The sequence below is a fragment of the Adiantum capillus-veneris genome, chromosome 26, assembly GCF_014529385.1.
Source record: "Adiantum capillus-veneris isolate H3 chromosome 26, ASM1452938v2, whole genome shotgun sequence".
In the NCBI taxonomy this organism is placed as follows: Eukaryota; Viridiplantae; Streptophyta; class Polypodiopsida; order Polypodiales; family Pteridaceae; genus Adiantum; species Adiantum capillus-veneris.
In genome coordinates, this window is record NC_140956.1 from 138,749,182 (window position 1) to 138,759,653 (window position 10,472).

Here is a 10,472-nt window from a genome sequence, read left to right on the forward strand (position 1 = left end):
CCATTGATCATTGACCATCGGCCATTGACTATTGACCATCGGGCATTAACTATTGACCATTGGCCAATCAACCATTGACTATTGTCCACTGTCTAATTGACCATTGACTACCGACCAACCGACCATTGACTATTGACCACTGGCCAACTGACCATTGGCTACTGGCCGTTTTTCGATCACGTTCCTCCGACCAAGATATTCTAGTGAAAATGAATATGAATTTTTGGTTTTTTGACGAGTGATTTTTATCAGCACAATGGCTTCTCCTTCAAAACGGGGGCCTTATAAATGTGCTTTTTTTTGAATAAAAATTACAAGGGGTGAATCAAGCTCCATACTTAACAATCTCCCACTTGGAGACTAATCTCCACACCAAACTTGTGGCTTCTTATCCTTGAATGCCAATCGTAGATGAGAAAAAGCTCAACTTTTCCTTGTTAACCATTTTTGTTTACATGTTTGTTGCAGGATTCTTGCTTCTGTGCACCTTTCTAAGCTTTAGATGTCCCTCTTTTAAAAGAGTACGTATGAAGTGATATCTCACATCTATATGCTTTGTCCTTGAATGAAAGGCCAAATTCTTCGCAAGATGAATGGTGCTTTGATTATCACTGTACAAGACACAATTGTCTTGCTTGTATCCAAGCTCTTCCAAGAATATCTGAAGCCACAAAATCTCTTTGCTAGCCTCCGTGAGAGGTATATATTCTGCTTTTGTGGTAGAAAGTGAGACCACTTTCTGTAACTTTGAAGCCCAACTTACTATTGTGTCTCCAACCATGAAGACGTAGCCAATAGTACTCCGTCAAGTATCTTTGTCACATGCCATATCTGCATCAGCATACCCTTGCAAGAAAATGTATGTGCCTCCAAAACATAAAGCATTCGTGGTCGATCCCTTTAGATACATAAGTATCCACTTCATAGATTGGCAATTTACATGAATTTTCCATGAACCTGCTCACAACTCCCACTGCATGTGCTAAATATTTCATTGAAAAAGATTTAGACAACTCCTCTTTTAGGTCTCTTATATCTTGCATGTTAGCATATGCAATAAATCAACATACAACATTAGAATGAGGAACTTCCCATCTCCCAAGTTTTTCATGTACACGTAATGAACTAAGTTACATATTTTGAATCCATGATCAAGCATCAATCGGTCAAACTTAAGGTACCACTATCTTGATGCTTGCTTTAGACCATGCAAGATTTTTTTTAACCTACATACCATTTTCTCCTTACCCTTTTCTTCCTACCCCTTTGGTTGAAGCATGCAAATCTCCTCCTCCAGGTCGCCCTGAATGAACGCCGTGTTTACATCCATTTGCTCAAGATTTAAGTCATGAGCAGCCACAAGGCTTAAGACAAGCTTAATGAAATTCATTTTTATAGCAGGAGAAAATATTTTATTGAAGTCAATACCTTTCTTTTGGGAAAACCCCTTTACCACAAGCCTGGATTTGTACCTCTTCTTCGTAGCTTCTTTGTTCAACTTGTACACCCATTGGTTTTGCAGTGTCCGCTTACCTTTAGGCAGATCAACCAACTCCCATGTTTGGTTGTGATGCAATGAGTCTATCTCTACTCGCATGCTCTTCGTCCACTTTTCCTTGGATTTATGTCGATGGATTCTTCGTATGACTTTGGATCTCCAAAATTTGAGACTAAGAGATGGTTGAAGGAATGAAGCTCTCTGGAAGTCTACTTACTCTCGTAGATCTTCAAGGCATAGGTTGAAGTTGCTCATTTGGTTGACATTGTTGCAAGTTGTCACCACTTGCACTCCTTGAGTCTTCACTATCCTCAAGCTCCACGTACTTGTCAGCTACATCTTTTGTTTGTTTTCTTTCCCAGTAATCTTTGTACATATTTTGTTGTTTGAAAATGACATCCCTACTCCTAAAGATCTTACCATCTTCAGGATCCCATGGGCAATACCCAAAGTTTGCTTCTCCATAGCTAACAAAGAAACTTTTCTTGGACTTTGCATCTAGCTTTGACCTAAGACTTCTATCTATGTGCATAAAAGCCTGACATCCAAACACTTTTAGACATACATAATTCACCGGTTTACATGTCCGCCTCTTCTAGAATTCTTCCATCCAGTTTTGTTGAGGGTGATTGGTTAATCAAGTACATAGATGTACTTACTACTTCCGACCAAAGCTCAAGTGGTAGGCTTACATATAGCCTCATGCTTCATGCTCGCTCCATGATTGTCACGTTCATTTTTTCCAAAACTCCATTTTGTTGAGATGTCCTTGGGGTTATCCTTTGCCTTCGAGGGCCATTTCTAGCACAAAAGCTTTCAAAATCTTCGTTGCAAATTGGCCTCCATTATTATATCTAAGGAATTTAAGCTTGGTATCTGCTTCATTTTTCACAAAGGCTTTCCACCTTTGAAATATGGAAAACACGTCAGATTTATTTTTCATTGCATAAACCCATGTTTTCCTAGTTGCATCATCTGTGAATGTTACATAGTACAATGAGCCACCAAGGGATGGTGTACTCGCAGGATCCCATATACCATAATGAACCAATTCAAGTTTTTTTTCTTTCATTTTCTACTTTTAAAAATTTTACCCTCTTTTGTTCACCATAAACACAATTGTCACAAAATTCCAAATCCACTTCTTTCAAACATGGTACAAGCTTCTTTGCGTGTAGATAGTGATGGCAGTGTCCTATCCAACACCCAAATCAGCCATAAGCCGTCTTAGCCATACACACTTAATCGTAGCTGTGAAGACTGCCCTGTACTCAGCCTCACAACTAGAAGTGGCCATAGTAGGTTGCTTCTTGCTCAACCATGATATACATGAACTGCCATGCATGAATCAAAAACTACTTGTGGACACTCGCATGTCAAAGCAACCAGCCCAATCTGAGTCCAAAAAAGCATGTAAGTCTGGCGGCAATGATCCCCCCTTGGGATAAAACAAGCCAAGATGTAAAGAGCCACTAAGGTAGTGGAAAATCCTCTTGCTTAGACCTTGGGCTATGCATAAATCTATTGACCTATGAGATTGCAAACTGAATATCTGGCCTGTGTTGCATACATAAATGAGGCAGCCAATAGCAGTTTGGTAAAGAGTGACATCAGTAGGATCGCCAGCATCATGTAGACTCAACTTCAAACCTGTTTCCATGGGAGTGGAATAGGTTTGCAATCCTCAAGTCCAAACTTACATAGCAATGTCTCTATGTAACTTTTTTGACACAAGGAAATATTACCCCCGTTCCCCCTCTCTCTCTCTCTCTCTCTCTCTCTCTCTCTCTCTCTCTCTCTCTCTCTCTCTCTCTCGCAAGCCGAAGAGAGTGCTAGCGCTCAGAATCATTCACGCAATCGCACATACGAGGGTTGCAAACACACACACAATATCGTTGCATCTTTGATAGGGTTGCCTCTTGTAGTGTCTAGACCCTTGTATGCCAACGAGACACAAGTTCATAACCAGAACCACGAGGAGAGACAAGTGTTGTTGGCTTGTCCACATAGCGCTTGTTGTGTAATACATACGCCATCATGCCATGCATATGCAACTCCTGCCTTCCTCAAGATGTGGCACATCTGAAGGATGTCGTTTACCACTTTGTCCCAGTGGTCTTTGCATTTTCTAGCAACATTGTGTGGACAGGGGTGATCCCTACAACGAGGAGGCATGCTTGCATTACTGCTTGAGAAATCGCAAGTGCATTGGCAGTCAAAAATTATGTAGACGTCCTGCCCGAAAGTGTGGGAAATGGAACTATATCCATGAGAAGAGTCTTGCACAGTTTGATAATCCAACAACATCACATGCCTTCTGCTGCAAGTAGACTCGATGTCAATGACGCGGAGGACTTGCGGGGGTTGCAAATGTGCAGTGGCTAAAAACTAGTTTATCCCCCTCCCTTTTGGCCTCTTCAATATTCTCTTTCACCCAGGCAATTCTCCTTGTTGTGTCAAGATCTTCCTCTTCCTCGGTGTCTTCCTCTTCACCATCTGGGCATGCAGGAGCAGCTTCGTCAATTCGATGCATGTTGCAGGGATGGGACTAAACTTTCATTTTCTTCACCAAGAACCTGAGGAAGAAGTTACCGTCATCAATCGAACAGTTCCCTTGGGCTTCTTTTTTTTTTTTTGGAGGGGGGTGGGGGACCTCCGAGTCCTATAAAAATTTTCCTTTTCTCCCTCCACTTCGTAAATTGAAAAGTCTGCACCACTTTTTACTTGGTGAGCCAAAGCTCTTTTTTCCAAACAAGGCCAAGGAATTGAGCCACTTGGCTCAATCCAGACCCTAGATCCTCAATTATTACTTTCTCAATCGTGACCATACAATCATTAAAAAAAAGAGAACAAAAACAACAGGCTTTTTTCACCACACTGCAATCCGCACTGCTTTTTATCTGCGCTGCTATAAAATAAACAAGTAAGCAGTCGCAAGCCAGAACCAGAACGATGAAGCGCAGGAGAAGAGGATGATTGATCAAGTGGATGTCTCGATAAGGGCAAAGCAGCACCGCTCTTCAAGAGCTTCTCAATCTGTATGCTACTCTGAACTAGAGAAGGAGGTGGTTGTGGCTTGTAAGCGACGCCTCTGGCCTTCCTTTTTTCTCAGCCCTTCTTATTGATCGACACTTCTCGTTCTCTTCGCTTCCTGCAAGTTTTCCCTGTGCTCTGCTCGTCAATGGGTTCCCTTGCGATGTCCTGAACTTTGTCTTGCTGCTCGTCAACGATTGCCGTCGCTTTGCAACTCGCCTCTGCAGTCGCCAAGGCTCGTCTGATTTCTCTATTATCGGCCCGAAGGTCTTGATGAAGTCCTCACTATTAGCGAGCTCATCTTCAATCAGTAGTTCCGCCATATATTACCTTTCTAAAGGTCTCCACAATCAAGAAGCAAAGGAGGAGGACTCAGCTCTCCAAGCCTTGGCTCTGCAAAAGGACTCGCGGCCTTCTAGTGCTACTGAAACAGAAGATATCAGAGTTCAATCAATGATCAATTGGCCTAATCTGGAGTCGGATCACCAACACTCATTGCCTTCCCAAGCCCGTTCAACACATTTTTCTACTGATGCTATCTGCAGGTTGTTGGCGATGGAGACAGCAGAGGCAGAAGAAATGGAACGAGTAAACGTCAAAGTGGACATGAGGGCAGAAAAGCTTAGCAGGATCGATCACACAAAAGCTGCTGATGGTTATCCTCAAGTAATTATAAGCCAGTGGCTTCAGTGCTAGCTGCTTGCACTTTTAGCAAAGTGTGTGAGGGGATTAGTGGTAGATAGCTCAATGTCGAGGGAAAGGCATTGGGAAAAATTTCCACTAGTGCAAGTCATGGTTTGATGAACCGTTGACTTCAGACGCACTCCTCGTCCAACTCTGTTGATAGCCTATCTGAAAATTTGATGAGGCAAGCATTTCGGAACAATCTGTAGACAAATAGAAACATCTCTCATTACCAATTCAACGCAGAATATGGTGTCCGCCGCCGTAGGAGTTGGTTAATGTGTAGCTCCAAGGAGATGCAACAACATTGCAGTGGAAGTCAAGTAGTAAATCATGCAGGTGCCTTCGCTAGTCAAAGAGCAGAAGCAGAAGCTAATTCTTTTTTCCATACAAAGAGATTTGATTTTGGAGAAGCTGACGAACACGGACTGCAGAGTAATGGCAATTCTGGAGACAAGCATACCAATATGTCAGCACCTATTAGCCTCCAGGAGCAGTTCACTGTTGTCCATTCAACAATTGGGTGGGATAGCAGAAACTCTATAGACAATATGGCCAATATTGCGGCCTGTAAAGAGCTTCTCTTGCTAATAACCATGATTTGGTGGCGGATCCTGTGAGAAAAGGTCCATGTGTGCAACAGCTATCAGATCAAGTTCAGATGACTGCAGATGACAAACATCAGTTTGGTATTGTAGCCAACACAAACCCTCATTTTTCCTTGGGGCAGTGATAATCTATTCACATCTTCTCAAAGGTCTTTTGTGCAACAAGCGGTTTAGGTAGAAACCCCATATAGCAAGCATGACTTCAGCTCGACAACACTGCAAGGTTCATTATTTGCATCCAATTTTCCACGCGCATGCATTTGCTTGGCGCAACACATAAATGCTACGGGGCAGGGCACGGCTTCCGTTTCTTATAATTTTTTGGAGAGACCACAGTGCCAACTCTCCACCATACTTTTGTATGGCACCTCTGTATGACGTGCACTGTATACTTTGCACTTTCAATCTATGACATTTCATTGCAAGACGATATGTTTAACTATTCACATTGCTTTTTTGTAGCTCGACTCAAAAATCGGCCTGTAGATTGGACAATCGAAAAGCAGCAGTACAACATTGTAGGTCAGTAAAGCACCTCATTTATTGTTGCAAGAAATTTATGCTTTATCTATTTGCTTGTTTTAGAATTTTTTGCATTACTTCCTTTGCTTCGGTTTATTTGGATCTCGTTTTCAAGACTATACACTTGATGTCGATCGTGCTATGTTACACACGCAACTCTTTACATGCGGTTGCTAGCCAATGCATGTGATGTATTTCAATAGTGAATGCATGTAGTGTATCACAATAGTGAATTCACCTTGTGCATCTTTACTTTAGATCTAAATAATCAATACCATACTAGGTGTTGAAATAATTAATATCATACTATATATGTCCTCATTTCTCTCGTACTAGGTGTTAGTATGAAGTTCTCAAGACCTAGAAGATTACAGTCCAAGTATCAATAAGCTAGGGAGCAAACTGTAACCAACTTGAAACTAGCTTACCGTCCATATGCTAGATCATGGTTTAAAATTACTGCATTGTATAAAGATTGGAGCATGCAATCTCACATCTTTGCTCACAATCGAGAAATACGTCCCTCCTGCACGGCGGCATACCTAACATATATAGCGATAAACGAGGTCGACAGACAAATGAAATAGAAACTCCTACTGTCCTCACTTCTGTATTATTGTTGGACGCTTTGCCATCGAAGCGGGAACAACAAGACTTAGAAGTATTGCATCTAAAATACATTACCAGTTCAAGATACCAACCATGAATCAACAGTAACCCCTCTCTATTCATGACACCAATGAGTGATATTTCGATAGAAAAGGGGCATATCTTATAATTATAGACGAGCTATCCATGTTAATCCAAACGACATTTTACCTTATCGTAAGACAAAATGTTAACGTAACAAGGAATACATTGACAAATCACTTCAACAACAAATGTGTTGTCTTTCTCAGTGATCTTGCCCAACTACCCCCAGTTTGTAGTCACGCACAGGAGCTTTGTAACATATGCTATACAACAAGCTCGGTCCACTTTCTACATGCAACTTTCTATAGGACCCTGAATTGCTTCAGTTCTTGACCATTATTCGTGAAAGAAAACCAGCTATAGATGAGATTAATTGTACCTTGGGTACACGTATTATAGATGAATCACATATGCATGACTACATCAACAACTCTACTCCGATAATTTGTACTCACAGATGAGGCTTCCAATACTATAAAAACCTGGCCTTGAATAAGTTGTACAATCAAACTGATATTAAACATGTTGCAAACGGTGCAACATGTTTTGTCGATGCCATAGCACAAAAAAACAAAGAAGGTGAAGTTACATGTATCGCTGTCCTCATTCATTGTACTCATATTAACTACAAAAGAAGAAAGGCAAAACACAAATAACTACAAAAGAAGAAAGCAAAAACACAGTCAACATCCACCTTCTATGCTACCAACCATTTGATGAAAATTTTCTTTCTAAAATACTTTCTGTTTGCAAGAATTTACATGTAGCACGAATACTAGAAAAAAAAAATCATTAGTAAACAACCTCCCTTTGGATATAATCTCAACTGTAATTATCCCTATAATCTTGAATAATTGATGCACTTAACTGTCTCCTCCCATAAACATTATTTCAAATGTATATCCCTTTCACGCAGTGCCTCCCTTGCCAAATTAATCATGCTCTTGTTTCCTTCAATGTTAGATACTAAATGTCAATTTGCATAAATTTGCATATGTCCTAGTGTATTCTATAAATGTTATATAGCAAGGCCCACCAAGCAAGACTAGTTTGCTGCAAGTAAGCACCCTCTCTCTCAAGCGCAAGCCAAAGGCGAGCGCCAGCGCTCACGACGCCGCTATGAGAGAGAGAGAGAGAGAGAGAGAGAGAGAGAGGAGACCTTTCCGCTGCGATGGAGCTTTCATTTATCATTATCAAGCCCGATGGCGTCCAGCGAGGCCTGGTTGGTGCGATTATATCTCGGTTTGAGAGGAAAGGCTTCATCTTGAAAGCTTTGAAGTTCCTGCAGATTGAGAAATCTTTTGCAGAGAAGCATTATGAAGATTTGGCAGAAAAGCCCTTCTTTGATGGTTTGGTGGAGTATGTAACAGGGCGCAAGATGCTTAAAGGCTACTAAGCGTGCCGACTCAGCTCTTGGTACACCATCAAGGGTGATTTGCTGTTGATGTTGGAAGGAATGTCATTCATGGAAGTGACTCCGTGGAGAGTGCCCAGAAGGAGATTGCTTTGTAGGGAATAACCGAGTGGCGCAGCAGCAGCTTGCACAGCTGGAGTTATGAGTAACTTTCCCAGCATTGCGGAAGTCAATTAGATCGACTTGTACTTCGGTCAGCCTATCAAAAAGTGCTTGCACTGCTTCTAAGGCTGGGTTCACTGCAGGCGGCGGAAGGCAAAGCAGGCACGCCTCCAACCAATTAATTTGTGCAATGTCACTTCCTCCGTTCACATCGCGCGGAGGAAGTGTTTGAAAAGGTTGCCAGCTCGCGGAAGAGATTGCAAGCTTTTCTTCCTGCGCGCCCACCCTCCGCCCCAAAACACTTCCACCCTCCACGTCTGCTGAATTGGCTTCGCTGACAAAACTTTTTCTTTTTTTATTATTTTAATAACCTGCAAACCTTTAAAAGAAAAGCTTTTTAGTGTTGCTTCCGTCGGCCTCCAGTGTTCACAACAAGCGACGGATGAAAAAATCGAACTCGGTACTTCCACTCCTGTGTGAACCGATGGGCGAAGGAAGAATGCATTCCAAAGCTATTCCGCCTGGAAATTCCTCTTTTGAGGTGTGATTGCCGCCATGTTAGTGTGAACCAGCCTTATTACAATGAGCCCCAGTTTTTGACATTTTTGAAATACACTTCTGGTTTGAGAGAGAGAGAGAGAGAGAGAGAAGTAGGAGACTCACCGTTAGCGAAAGAGAAGGAGATACCCCTTTAATTTGTGGTACTTTTTCCTAACTCGTATATATATAGGCTCCAAACTCTAAATCACTTGGTTTTGTGTAGAATCTAAAGTACCGCTCACTCAGGAGTCCCCTTTCAATTTGCCACTCCTTTCAATTTTGCAAATTGAAAGGAGAAACAATTTCTATTTTGTTATAGAAAGGCAAATTTAACTACCCCAGAAGAAAATCTCTCTCCCCCCCCCCCCCCCCCCCCCCCCCCCCCCCCCCCCCTCTCTCTCTCTCTCTCTCTCTCTCTCTCTCTCTCTCTCTCGCGTACGTCCGTGACCTGGCTGGAGTTCGTCGACACTACGAGTGTGCTCTCCTCCCAACATAGTCGATGACCTCCAATGCCATGTCAATGGCATTTTGATTAAGGTTGATGCTACTCATACTAACGTTTGTGAAAGAATTCAATTTGAATGCACCATGTGAGTAGGCCACACAAACGTTAGTATTAGTATTCACTCTCTCTTTGTCTCACTCTCTCTCCCGATCATCTCAGTCACTCTCATTCTCTCTTAGAGTGTGCTCTAGCACCAATGTGAATTGGAGGGAGAGATGCGATAAAATTTGTGGGCAAAAACTCAAAAATATTCATCTCTCTCTCTCTCTCTCACTCACTCACACACACACACACACACACACACACACACACACACACACACACACACGTGCGCAAGCCAAAGCCGAGCGCTAGCGAAATAGAATTGGAGGTAAAGAAGAGGGGAGAGAGAGAGAGAGAGAGAGAGAGAGAGAGAGGGAAATAGAAATGGAGAGAGAGGAGAGGAGTGGAGGGAAAGGGAAAAGAGGGGGGGAGAGAGAGAGAAATGGAGGGATAGAAAGAGTAAGAGGGAGAGATGTAGAATGAGAGTCAGGGAGAAATGGATGGAGAGAGAGAGAGAGAGAGAGAGAGAGAGAGAGAGAGAGAGAGGAGTGAAGGGAGAAGGCGAGAATAGGGAAAAAGAGAGAGACTGAAAAGAAAGATAAATAGAGAGAAAGAGAAGAAAAGAGGGATAGGGATCGAGATATAAGCTTGGGTGTCAACTGAAATATATTCGGATAACCTATAAGCTCTAAAAGATTCTCCTAGCAATGGCTTCATTCTCGTCATGCAAGGTGGTTTTGTTCTTGAATACTATTAGCAGCGAACCTTTGTTACTTGATTGCCCTGCAAGATTTGCCATGGTCAATCCTAGAGATTATGAGGGTGGTAGTA

The 10,472-nt window shown here is 42.2% G+C and overlaps 1 pseudogene; it reads left to right on the plus strand.

Moving 5' to 3' along the window:
- Positions 1-8,209: 8,209 nt before the first annotated feature.
- LOC147424272 (nucleoside diphosphate kinase 1 pseudogene) lies at positions 8,210-9,214 on the plus strand (annotated as a pseudogene).
- The last annotated feature ends 1,258 nt before the right edge of the window (positions 9,215-10,472 follow it).